This window comes from Copidosoma floridanum, unplaced genomic scaffold, assembly GCF_036245765.1.
Source record: "Copidosoma floridanum isolate Cflo_tuat_1 unplaced genomic scaffold, Cflo_Japanese_pri ptg000035l, whole genome shotgun sequence".
Lineage (NCBI taxonomy): Eukaryota > Metazoa > Arthropoda > Insecta > Hymenoptera > Encyrtidae > Copidosoma > Copidosoma floridanum.
The window spans coordinates 1593757-1606860 of record NW_028321912.1 but is presented as its reverse complement, the minus strand read 5'-3'; the positions used below and the strand labels follow the sequence as shown (position 1 = coordinate 1606860).

The 13104-nt window shown below is 34.3% G+C and overlaps 1 pseudogene; it reads right to left on the bottom strand.

The window, feature by feature from the left end:
• Positions 1–1957: 1957 nt before the first annotated feature.
• LOC149373187 (kynurenine formamidase-like) lies at positions 1958–6233 on the bottom strand (annotated as a pseudogene).
• Positions 6234–13104: the final 6871 nt, after the last annotated feature.

Below are 13104 nucleotides of genomic sequence, written 5' to 3'. Positions count from 1 at the left end.
AAGAACTAGAAACAGCAGACGTAATCTTTGATGATGATGACGACTCAGCGTATTTAAAGGAAGATAGGTATAAAAGAAAATATGTACAGTTATGCCAAGCACTTAGTGATATAGCAAGGGATAAAAAACTAAAATCAGGAATATTGAAGAAAAAAATTACGTTGAATGATATCCAAGATGAAATGACCGGTATTAAGGCCATTGATCAATCTATCATTAATTTTGTAAATATTAGTATTAGTCGGATGAACAAATTAAAACACATTCAGAACTTTAATGCTGTTCCGAATTATATTGTTGCACCCAACTTTTACGAGGTATTACAAATTATAGAAAAACATAAAGAAACCCGGAACCTTCAATTGAGTAAACAAGAAATAGAATTATATGGTAAGTGTATGAGTTGTTTTCGTTAATAAATACTACATATATATATATATATATATATATATATATATATCTGTTATCTCATACTAAACGCTTTTTTAGCTACAAATTCATTTAAAGCACTTGTCAAATATTTGAAAAAATGTCGAATACAGGAGTCCAAAGAATATTTTGGATGTTTTATCAACGACACCTGTGGTACATATATTGACCCAGCATCTAAAGACCATAACCTTGAAAAAATTCTTCAGGCTAATAAGTTAAAATCGGATAAGCATTTAAATGAAGTTTTTGAAAAATATGTAAATATGCAAAAGAATTTAAGCAATGAAAAATTAAAAGAATCAACGACAGCCATGTATTTCTCTGAGGAAAGTTGTAATTTAGATAATCATGAGAAACATCTAGTTGAGAAAAATTCACAAGTAGGTAAGCGAAAACGGTTCTTCCACAGTGACGAAGAAGAGTCTGGTAAAGACAATAAGAATCATAACAGCCGTGAAGATAAAGAAGAACCAACTAAAAAGATGAAGAAAAACGATGATTTAAAATGTCAAAACACAGCTTTTGAAAATAATATAAAAGAAAAAGAAATTGAATGTATAGACCTTGGAGATAACTGCACGTCACCAGGTAGTACTCATCAAGTTGTAGTTTCCAACATATTTTCTAACCTCACAAATTATAATAAATCATAATCATTATCTTTAAATTTCAGATTCTCCCAAATTGGTAGACGATAATGCGAAGTATTTTCCCAGGATGCGAGTGGCTAGTGTGGGCAACTTTCCCAAGGCTTGGGAGACCTCGGACTCTCCCGAAAGTCCGGGAAAAGAGTCCATAGATCTGGACTACTTACCAAAAAAAAATATTTTTCCACCAGTGGAGGTGGTGGATTTGTGTTCTCCAGAAAGAAGGTAAAGTATACAAGTGTCCAAGGTGCCTAACCCATTAGCAGTAAAAAAATCAAAATTAAGAAAAAAATTGGTCTTCGAGATATCGATAGTCGACTAATGTGACAACATTTCGTAACAAAATGTGATTATACAATACCTTACAGACAATAGCCCTTGAAGAAAATATGAACCATGATGAAGTGGTGGAATAGCAATCGGCGATCATTTGAGAGTTAAGCTCACTCCGTAAGTTTGTTGTGTTTGCTTTTTTTTATATTTTTCCCTATTTTATTGTAATATACATTTATTTATAAGGATATGAAAAATTTTCGTGTCTTGCTTGTAATAAGCTTTAATATTAAATGAGAAGTTTTTTTCTCAATATTTCCCCCATTTTCTGCAAATTATTTTCATTGCAAACGTTGAAAACATTAAATAATCGTACTTAATTAGTTTCAAAAACGAACTTCAGCCTATCATGAAAGTTAAACTAGTCTTACGCCAAGGTAGCTTTACCAGAAACAAGTAGCACCTATCAGTGCTCCCGGGCAAATATATCGAAAATTTTTTTTAATTAAAATGTTTTGTACCTATAAAGTACATTATTTATTACAAATTCTAACTTGGGCACAAAAATTTAATAAATTCCCTCAGTTTCTTATGATTTATGTTACTCATTTAATGTTTTTTACGTTGTGTATAAGGATTTTCGATAGTAAAAAGTCATTTGTTGTAAGATTTTCTACTATGTCAAAGTGGTCGATATTGTTCCTCAGCAGTAAGAATTCGATATTATCTACAAATTGTATGAGTCTCTGTAAATAATGAAAAAAAAAGCTTTTTTTCATTTTCTTATGTAATTGACGTTTAAAAGATGAAAAACAAGAAAAACGTTACTCACTCGTGCATATCGTTTGGATTCCTCGACAAGGATAGGGGAATCGCATTCCCCTACAGCTAGGATAACTTTCAAATTGCTTATACACTCTGAGTTGTTTTCTAATTTTTTCGATTCATCGATTGAAGCGAAAGTATACAAACTATTTTCTTCTCTAAAAATATAATTCATTAACTGTAATCAATGCTTAAGTGATTTTCGAGTATAGTTAATTTATAAGTTATATAGTATATAAGTTAATATATATATTTTTTTACTTATTTGATTGATTTATTCGACTAGAGTATCAAAATATTTAAAATTAAGAGAAATGATAAATTGTCGCATGAAATTTCTCTCTCAGTAGTCATAAAAACATGCATGTTGTATAACGTGTCTTATCCAACATTTATTAAACTTTTGATGATGTTTGGAATAAAATTTTTAAGAATATACTGCCTGATAAAGCTATAATTAGCCTTATGCCAAAGTAACTACACTAGGAATAAATAGCATTAATAGGGCCCCCAAGCAAACACATGAAAAATTATTTTCATTTGACTCATTTTTTTCTAACAAGTTATTTGTACGTAGGACAAGGGGTAGATGTTTCTCGGCACGTTCTCGTTCTCTGTGTCCCACTTGAGCTTCCTACAGTCACGCCTTATGTGGCCAATCTTATTACAATAGTGGAAGGTCAACGGTCCTCGGTTGAGGAGTGGCCCCCCGTGGGGATCGTTTCCCTGAGGCCCGCTGGTTTGATCATTCGGGAATGTTGAGTTTGTCTAATCGTTGCGTGACAGTCCGTACGGGTATTCGTTGCGGGGCTGGCTATTGCTGTTATGCGTGTGTTTGGCTTCATCTTTCAGCATTTCGCGTTCTGCTATCAGTGCGTTGTCGAACATCTTGCCTGGGCTGACGTTATTCTCGGGGGGAAACCTTTGCCGTAATGAAAACGGGATATTGTCTTTCAATGCTTCGATTACATCACGGTCAATTTCTAAGGCTTCTTCGCAAGAAAGTTCCCTATTTGTGTCAAGAGCTTTCCTGTCCACTAATAAGTCACGAATGTCGCGCGTGTGGTTGATGTAATCTAACATTTTTTCGCGTTCGCTTTTGCGCAGTGCAGCCAGTTTGCCTCTTATTTGGTTCTGCGTGTCGTATGGAGCGAAAAGTACCTTAAGGCGGGTGAAAAATTCGTTGAAGTCAGAAAACACTTGTTCTCCCATACTACGTCTGCGCGGTCAGTGATTTTGCTCCGGGCTTGCCTAAAGAAGACGCTCTCGTAGGTGTCCCATACCTAACCAATTAATTAATGACACCAAAGGAACATTTCACGAAAAAATCAGCCTGATATGAACTTTCTCCGATGAAAACAGGTTGAGAGGAACATTTTTTACTAAAGGCTCTAACTATGCCCATGGTATGATAAATATGTCATCAATTAGGTGACTGGATAATGGGGGCAGCAATATACCCCTACACAGTGGTAGTGAGTAGGTGGCTCCAGCGATAAAGCCAGTATGGACTGTTGCAGTAACCCGGAAGAAAAAAAGTTATAGACAAAACGATACGTATTAATGATTTTCTAGCAGAAATGGGAGGGGGGGCATTGGGTGATATTTGTCCCTGGTAAAGCAACTTCGACGTGAGACTAGTTTTAGCTCCATTATAACGTGGACGTCATTTTTTAAATCAATTGAGTATTATTATAATATTGAATGTGTAAAATATTCCCAACGTTTGCAATGAAAGTAACTGTTAAAAAGCGAAGAAAGTGTAAAAAAAAAACTTCTGATAAAGTTTTAAAGAATCTTGTCATGAATAACTGTATGTTGTGAAGAAGCACAAAAAAAAAAATTTAAAGAAAAAGCTGCAGCAATAAACTTACGGAGTGAGCTTAACGGCCTCGTTGACACTTAAAGAAAGCAACGGTTTCAAATCGTAAATTCCGCTAATGAGTACAAGACCCTTAAGCAGCTCTAGACAACTGTGCTTTGAAGCTCGCCATTTGTGGTCATGCAGCAAACTTGCTGCGAGATGGGTACCAGCACTATGACCTCCAAGCCAGATACATCTGTACGGAGTACGAAATTTTTAAGATTATTTACCTTTACAGATATCCTTGCCTTGAAGCTTGCCACTTGTGCTGAACTAAATATCGACAGAATGGCTGTATGAAAAAAAAATTTAATAATCGATAAATCTTTTATCATTGTCTATCTTTTTTTGCGGTCAATGTTTAACAAGGCAGCTGTTTAAGATTAACTTATTGGCCTTTGATTGAGATTTTTTCTGGGGAGAAGGAAGAACTCTTTTACAACTACTGATTACACAATTGTCTTTCAGTCAAAAGTTTTGACTATAAAAAAAAGTTGAACGTCAGGTTCTGTAAGTTATCATGTAAATATGTAAATCGTTGTAAAAAAAAAAAATCAATTCCTTTTGTACAGAGATTAATGTAATTATTCTGATGTAAATTAGTAGTATATATTTTACTATACTTACTAAGATTTTATAGACTGAGCCAAAATTATGATTTTTTCAACCAGTAATTTTATTTGCTGCACAATATCGGTTAATCGAAGAGCGGCGTTGGCTCAGTGGTAAGCGTGCTTGCTACTAATACAACGCTGTTCTAGGGGTCGTGGGTTTGATTCCCGGTGAGTGCAGATTTTTTCAAAAAACTGTATTCACCGGAAAAAGTTCCTATGTAACCCCGGCTGTTTCGGGGCGGGTTTTTCCGTGGAATTTTCCTTCAGAGTAATTCCAGGGTTTTTTCCTTGCTCCACAGGTCTTCGGGCCTGGGTGAATGCGAAACAGTGTTAGGGCCTAATAGGTAGGGATTAGCCGGCCCGATGCCAGGCAGGGATCGCCGGCCTTACCGGCGAGTTGTAGCCCCTGAAACATGGGGCTTCTCCGGGGATGCTAATTAGCCTGGATCCGATGCTTCGGACCCAGGCTACACAGTGGCGAGTTGACCCGATGCACTTCCCCCCGGTGCAGAGAGTGTCAGCTTAACTGACAAGGTGTGTTACACCGGAGATACTTCCACTGTGCCCATGGTATGATTTGTATGGTATCAATTAAAAAGAGAGGATTTAATGGGTGTGGCAATACACCCCCACACATAGGTGGTGAGTGGGTGGCCCCGGCGACTGGGCCAATAGGCTGTCGCGGTAACCCGATATAAGAAAAAAAAAAAAAAAAAAAAAAAATATCGGTTAATCTTACTGAAATCGAAAAGATAATTTGTTAATAGATGTAGTATTTAAGAATGTATGATTTAGCTTTTTTCAATTTATTGTTTAAAATGATTCAAACTCATTTTATAGATAAGTTTCGACAATTTGAAAATCCATTGAAACGCTTACTGTTTACTTTTTATGAAAAGCAAATAAACTTTTTATTAATAATACCACTTGTTGTCTCTTATATATTTAAAATTCTTACATCACATCACAAATAATACGAAAAAGGAAATAAAAAAATATCGGCTCACCGTTTGGACACAAGTCATAACCAGCTACAACAACTTTAATCCCATGGGCCACGAAATTTGGGACCGCAAAACCCGACGAGTCCTTGCTGAACTCCATCCAATAGCCGCCGTAAATGAATATAAAAATCGGTGCATCTAAAAGCGTTCAAATATATTACCTATAACCACCGAAAAATCATAAAATCTACGATCACTTGAACACTCAATCACAAAAACTTTTTTTCACCATCCGAAAGATCGGTTCGGTATATATCGTACTTGGCACGCTCAGATGATCCATATGGTACGTTCAGCGCGAGATTTTCTCGTAATTACAAAGTCAAAGAACCCACGCACGTTAAATTGAAATACTTTTTTTTAAAAGCAGAGCTACAGCTTACCGTCTTTACAAGATTTGAGGAACCGAGCTTGCAACTCTATCGGACCGTACCTCTTGCTCCAATGGCTCGGCATGTAATTAAACTCGTGGTCCTGCAAAAAATCGATCATTTTTAAAATCTTTCGACCTGCTAATAAATTTAAAAAAAGTAACCTTATGGGCCTGTGCACTTACTGGTGTGAGGGACTGCATTTTTATTTAGTTGCTTCTACGTTCCTTTCGAAAAAAAAAAGAGAAAAAAAAAAAAGAAAAAAAAAAACGGTTCTTGTCTCTGGTTTTATACAGAACAAAGCCAACAGTTTATTTGAAGCTCCGTAGTATCTTACCACGCACACGTAACTGAGCAACTACAGGGACGCTTTTTGCTCCGGTGCTGCGTTCTTTCTCCGGCTTCTTCCTGGCGTATACGCTTGTACACCCAGGGTCCGTATCATATAACTTTTTTTTGCTTTGCAGGCCTATGTTATAACATAGGCCGACGAACTGAAAAATAGTTACATGGTACGACCCCAGGGGAATGTGAGTCTTTCCCGGCGCTGACCCTAAATGGCAACATCGCACATTGATTGTACTTGGTCGATCAGAGATGGCGTTAGTTCTGCAGGGCAGACGGAGTTATCAGCGTTGAATGAAGAGGATTCCCGCAGTGAAAATTACGGTCAGTAACATAAAAGTTACTGTCACTAACATACCAATCTATAGAGTGTTGGATAAGCAAATAGGCAGAGAAGGAGGGGGCATTCCAGAGGTTCTCACCGGTGCTCCCAAATGTGACTGGCAAACATGTGAGAAATAACACAAGCGCCGATCCCAACACAACCCGGTGCGCTTACTGGCCGCTATGTTTATTAATTAAATCAATAAAATACCACAAGCGCCAATCCCCACACAACCCGGAGCGCTTACTGGTCCCTTTATTTATTTAAAATAAATTGAATAAAACAAGCGCCAATCCCCACACAACCTGGAGCGCTTACTGGTCGCATACTTATTTTACAATAAATAAAGTAATAAGGCAAGCGACAATCACTACATAAACCAGGGCGCTTACTAGTAGCATTAATTATTATTAAATAGCATTAAATAATTATTTAAGCGCAACCAGTGGTGACCAGTGAGTATCCTGGATAGTCAGGTGATAAGCACTTGCGTTGTTACTTAATAAATTTTATTAATTTTCACAGCGACCAGAAAGCGCTCTGGGTTGTGTGAGGATTGGTGCTTGTGGTATTTTATTTATTTAATTGATAAACAAAGCGGCCAGTAAGTGCCCCTGGTTGTGTGGGGATAGGTGCGTGCGTTATTATTTCATTAATCATAAATAATTAAAGCAACTAGTAAGCTTCCCTTGTTGTGTGGGAATAGGTGCTTGCGTTATTATTTTAATTATAGTAATTCAAGTAAGCGACCAGTTAGTGCCCCTGGTTGTGTGGGGATAGGCGCTTGCGGTATTATTTTATTAATCATTAATAATTAAAGCAACCAGTAAGTGCCTTGGGTCGTGTGGGGATTGGCGCTTGCTTTGTTAATTAATTAATTTTATTATTCATTAAAACTTATGAGGCTGCTTATTGTCCCATTAGGTTATTGGGTTAAATAGCTTGGAATTAGTTCATCAAGTTATTGTGCATGTAAGTTATTATGTGTCGAGTTATCTGGGTATTTGCGGCTTGCACCAAATCGCCAATTGGAATTTCCCACAAGTTTGCCAGCCAAATTTGGGGAGAACCACTGGCCTCCCCCTTCTATTTAGCTTTTGCACTTTTCTCACTAGGATCTGTAGCTATTGGTCCTAGTGATAAAAATGCAAAATCATATCCTCCTCACGCAACACTGGTTGGTCTGAGCATTATTCCACAATCACTGTCGCTCACAGTTCATGCTTGATCGCACATAGCGCTGCTGCCTGGATCTCATCGTGAACTACTTGGCGCGAGAATTAAAATTCAAAATCGTATGATTTTTTCAGCAGACAGTAGGCGCAGAAATTCAAATTCGAAAGAAATCTTTGTATGTATTGGCTAATTAATGCCTAAAAATATTGGATAATGTTGTATGATAACATACATAAATAGTATACCAAAAATTCTTTCGAATTTGAATTCCTGCACCTACTGTCTGTTGGAAAAATCAAACGATTTTAAATTCGAATTCTTACGCGAAGTAGTTCTCGGTAGGATCCAGTCAGCGGCGCTATGTGCGATTAAGCATGAATTGTGAGCGTGGAATAATTCTTAGACCAACGCTGATACGCAGTCTTTGCATAAACATTAGTTCGTGCCCTCGTGACAGACGAGATTGAGAGTTTTTTATACTTATTTTATAAATGAATATTAAACGAAAAATTTATTTATTTAAATATTTCATTTGACTTGTGTTGCTGCTATGGTATTGTGTTAAAAAAATTGATAAATTTTGTATTTACTATTTACTAATATTTACTCATTTAAATAAAACCACTTCCTTCGAATATAGTTTCTATATTATTATACTTCATGTCCATTCAAAAAGTGCCCACATTGCTTTGATAAGCTTAGTTTTTTATGTACAATTTCTCATGTCGCGAGTGCACCTAAGAATGCTCACCCAAAAAAGTGCCCAACGCGCCATAAGTTAAAGTTTTCACTTCTGCCTGCACTCCCGGAGTGCTACTTGTACTTGGTTTTTTTTTTTTTTTTTTTTTTTTAACTTGGTATGGATGGTACCTACGTACTAGTTTCAAATCGATACAATAAGTCAGTAAAAATAGAATTTATTATTACTTCGACGAAAATTATTTTTAATTATTATTTAATGAATACATTACAAAAATTAAGTCAATTTTCTGACTGACCATTTACAAATCAATTATTAATGATAGTGCTTTCATTACATAGTGAAGAAACGATTACATTCAATAAAATGTTTCTACATCAGTGAATAAAAAGAATCTAGAGAAAAAAATCAATACAAAAGAAAGTCAACGCAACTTTTGTATGATATTAACTTGTTTCCCTCAAGTGAAAAATACCTTTTGAAAATTTATTTCATGTTTCGTAAACAATTGTAGTTTCAATACTTCAATCCTTCCTTTCTCTTGTTTTTTTTTTTTTTTTTTTTTTTTGTGTGTTTATGAGCAATAAAATTTTTTACGCAACACAAAATTTACATCACATCGATGGATTTTCGTAAAGAGATACAACAGAATTCTTTCAACTGCTAGAATTCTTAAAAATTGAAACCACAAATATTTATAACATTTGAATTTTTGCGCTCGAGAAAAGCCCAGCTTAGTTCATTTTGTCATTCCATCATTTGGTTTGTGTTGTAGCATATTGGGGTAGACTTAGTGTTATCACGGCAATTTAAATAACTACTACTTCTAATACATCATTTTGTAAAAATAATTTATTAAAATAGAAATGCAAAAGAACAATAAAGTAAAATGTATTTACTATTATTTACTACTTGGTAATTCTACTCTGTGACTCATATTTATGAAAATTGCTCTACAAATTATTTTTACAGCGCTTAAGAAGACACAGGCACTACAACAACACTTCACGGAGAACTGAGATGATTTTTCTACACTACAGTATTTTTTTCTTGCCATTTGGAGATTAAAGGCAATTAGAATTTTGAACTGCCCCCTTACAATCCGTGGTAAAGTATCCCTCAATTATTGCGATTTTTCCTACAAAAAACGAGTAATATACACTTCTTCTAGAAACGAAGTCTCAATTCTTCATGAAGTCCATCTTCTGGTCCAATCAGTGAAACATGTACAAGTTTTTGCTACATCGATTAAATGCATCATTAATTTCTATAATACATAGTAACAAACAATGCCAGTCGAATGATAAGATGTAAAGTGCAATCAGTTTAGAGACAAAGTCATTGTTTTTACTTTTTTTTTTAAATATTCTATACTTCACAGAATAAGTATATGTACATATGAGCTTTATTCGAAATTTTGTATAACCATCACGATAAAAAGTAATCTAAAATAAATTTTTGTATTACTTTTGCTAGCTAAATATCAATTTTTTTGCAAAAAAAACTTGGGGAGGGTTTAATTTCTGTGGTAACACGAAATTATTACAAGTAACGATATCTGTATACATCCTGTTACCGTAGGAATTATACCCACACCAATAAACATTTTCCAAAACTTAAAGTAAAGCAACTAAATATTTTTTTCGTGCCAACAAATATTTCAAGTACTTTACAACATTTTTACTAAAAAATTAGTAAGATCTCATCAATCAAATAAGTTCTCTTTGAATGTGAAATCGTTGGCAAAAATCATTGAATGGCAAACGACTTCAAAGTCTTAATGAAAACTAGAACTTTCCATTCTTTTAAAAATATGTTCATCCCCTAAAGCTTAAATATTTTAAAAATTAAGTCACCTATTACCCCTAACAGAAATTTTCCTTTCGTATGTCAAGTACTGCCGAATACTGTGTCTACGTGTATTTAAAAATTGCTCATTTTTTTTTTAAACGATTTTCTGTAAAAAACTCTGTCTCTTAAAAACTAAGTTACGTACGACAAACTCAAGATCAATATATATCTTAAATAGTAATAAAATAATAGAAGAAGAGTCCCAAAATATCCAAAACTTGTTGTCGCAGGGGAAAAAGACACTTGGTCGAGGTTGCGTTAACACACGTAGGGTGGGAGGAAAAAGCTCTTGAGTTTAAGCAGATTGGGTGTAATATTCAAAGGGTAGGAGTGATAGTAGCTCTGATTTGCTTCAAGAAAATACGTGGCACCAGTAACTGTACCGTTTACCCCTTCCTAGCAATATATTTGTTGGAGCTATGTGCTCCTACGGTGGATTAACCCGGTATGGTGGTGGTAGTCCTGATATTGGAAATGGCCCAATATATTATTTATTTCATACTTAGGTATTAATATTTTAAATCCCGCGCACCTACAAAGATTTATTTTGTGAAATATTTCTCGTTGTATGATGAGAACTAATTAAAAAAAATAAGGTAGAAAAAAAAAAATTCGAGGCCTTTTTTTATTACAAATAACGAGGATCCACTTAAATCCCTTGCACTTGTGTAACAAATTATTTAAAAACTGTTTGAAATTCACATTTTCCAGACCTAAAATTTTACGTCTGGATACATAAATGTTTTCATCTTTAAAAAAGTACAGTAAAATATGTGGTACTGTAGAAAACAAAATTGTTGCAACAGAAATTTTTGTTTGATTACTAAGATAAAGTTCAGTTAAAAATAAAACTACAATTATAATGTAACCATAAACATTTTTTCAAGCATCAGAATCCTATCCAAATATATTTCTTTGTATTTCTTACTGTATATGCTGCACAAATACATAAGATATTTTGTTACTTATTTTAAGATTGCGGTCAATATCATACTTTAATTTTTTTGGTTTTTCCTGAACATACATTAGCATCGAATATAAAAAAGTACACGCACAAATGAATGATTGGCTTGTGATTTCATACAAACACCCAAAAGAAAGCGTTCGATCAATAACATAATGTACTTACCAATGGCTCAGTGCTTGATACCAAAAACATATCATAAAAAAAAATAAACGTGAAACAAAAAAACGCGCAGGACACATACGAATACTAATAAATATATTATAAGCGGAGCTGCGTAGTAGAAGGTGATAAAATTGAATTGTCATCCACATTAACGCGTCAGTACTGACACGCGATATTTGAGGGAACAAAATGTTCTTCTTCGGCTCAATACTGTATACCGAGTGTCGCTATACTTTGTTTTATGCCGAAAAGTATACATAGATTACAGGAAACTTTAGACGTTGGAAGGGAAAAACTTGGGGAAACGTTTCTAAAAGCGTAGGGGCCATTATAATTATATATGTTCTTGACTGCAGGACAAAAATGTGGGTGCGTTGAGAGAATTTCCTGTACAATATTTATAACATTTGTTACTGTATTTACGACCAAGTGGGTGTTGGCACTTTTTCTTAATTTTACTCATATTTATAGCTTAAAGCTAGAAAAATTTTGCGGCTTGACAGCTGATGCAGGATGATACATGAATATTCAAATTGATCGATCAAGGGGCTTTGCTTACAACAATTTCAGCTAACCGACACTTAAAATCACATACGGAATAGATAAGTAAAGCATATCATGGAGTCATGAACAATAACGCGTTGGATATAAATGTCATTTTTTACCCTGATTTTAAAATGATTTTGCTTGTTAAAATACTTACTACACGCATACATGCATTGATGTATAAAATACATTGTCCCATAGTGTAGACTGCTGAAAATTAACATTAAAAAAATATTTTACGAAAAAAAAAACAAGCAAAAACCACATTTACTTTAGAGCATAAATCCATACATAATTGTTAGTGTCCTTGTAACATACGTACCTATACTATTCATTAGGATCTGAAAGCATATAGAAGCACAAATTTTTTTCCAAACAATATCACAGACTTTCTAATCTTGAAACTCATGAAAGGTAAAGTTGATTTCTTCTAGAGTATATAATAGAATTTTAACTGATCATGACTTTTTATAAATACCACCCTTTTTAAAACAAAAAATTTGGTACGTGTACAACCTCGTTTTAAGATACTTTTTCTTGAAAAATTATTATTTTAAGTCTTATAGCTTTATGGAACAAATAATGCACAATGATATGTTAAATAGCAGAAAGGCAATAAAGCTTAGTAATTTAGTTCAGATCTTTGTGCATCGTAAAAAAATACTTTTCACATATGACGTCAACGAAGGTATTGTATACTATTGCTCACTAAAATTCCAACTTATACTGAAGCAAAATATACAACAATGACAGTAATTACTTTTCATGAAATAAAACTTACAACCATATTTTTACGTGCAGCGATAATTGAACATCGAATTTCTAAAACGCATAAAAAACCCAAAAATCATGCTACTTACAAAATTTTGTTCATTCTTAAATTTAACGAATTTCACGTTAGGTGGACAATCTACAATGCAAAGCGTAAAAAAAGTATGATGTACAACTTATAAAAAAAAATCTTTTTTACTTTAACATGAACCCAATGGACTACCTAGTTAT